The sequence below is a fragment of the Penaeus monodon genome, chromosome 20 (assembly GCF_015228065.2).
Source record: "Penaeus monodon isolate SGIC_2016 chromosome 20, NSTDA_Pmon_1, whole genome shotgun sequence".
NCBI lineage: Eukaryota > Metazoa > Arthropoda > Malacostraca > Decapoda > Penaeidae > Penaeus > Penaeus monodon.
The window spans coordinates 14,948,322-14,948,867 of record NC_051405.1 but is presented as its reverse complement, the minus strand read 5'-3'; the positions used below and the strand labels follow the sequence as shown (position 1 = coordinate 14,948,867).

The following is a 546-nucleotide window of genomic DNA, read 5'->3' as shown; positions in this document are numbered from 1 at the left end:
TTCCCTCCCTCCCCTCCTCCACCTCTCCCTCCCCTCCCTTACCTCTCCCTCCCCTCCCATACCTCTCCCTCCCCTCCCCCACCTCCCCACCCCCCATCCCCCCTCCCCCCCTCCCCTTAAGCTCTCCTGTCGGGGTCGCCGATGAAAACATTGGGCGCCACGAGCGTTTTTGCGTCTGGCCGGAGACCGTTCTTAATCATGTCGCTGTCTCGGGCGGGCGTGAGTTATGGCGACGCATAATTGCCTTGTCAACACGGGGCCCTGTCGCTGCGGTCGAAAAGAATATATACATATAAATAAAATTAAAAGCTTTTCCGGAGAGGCTGTCCGTTGGGGTCGACCCCATCGGCGCGCCATCGGCATCGACGCAGCGCCAGATAATGTCGTTTTCCTTGTGCTTCGTCATAGTTTGTCATTATTGATCATTCTGTGTCATCTTGCGTCGCTGCGTGACTGATGGGGCGAATGCCGTAATACTTGTAATTTTCGTAAAATTTTACTGTGGTGGATATGTACAAATGCGAGATCCAAGGCGTTGAACAACTT

General features: G+C 54.4%; 1 protein-coding gene across 1 annotated transcript in view; it reads left to right on the top strand.

Annotated features, from left to right (window-relative positions):
* LOC119585654 (protein O-mannosyl-transferase Tmtc3-like) overlaps positions 1 to 546 on the top strand; it is a gene marked incomplete at both ends in the record, with an annotated part of 116,247 nt that overhangs the window by 96,143 nt on the left and 19,558 nt on the right.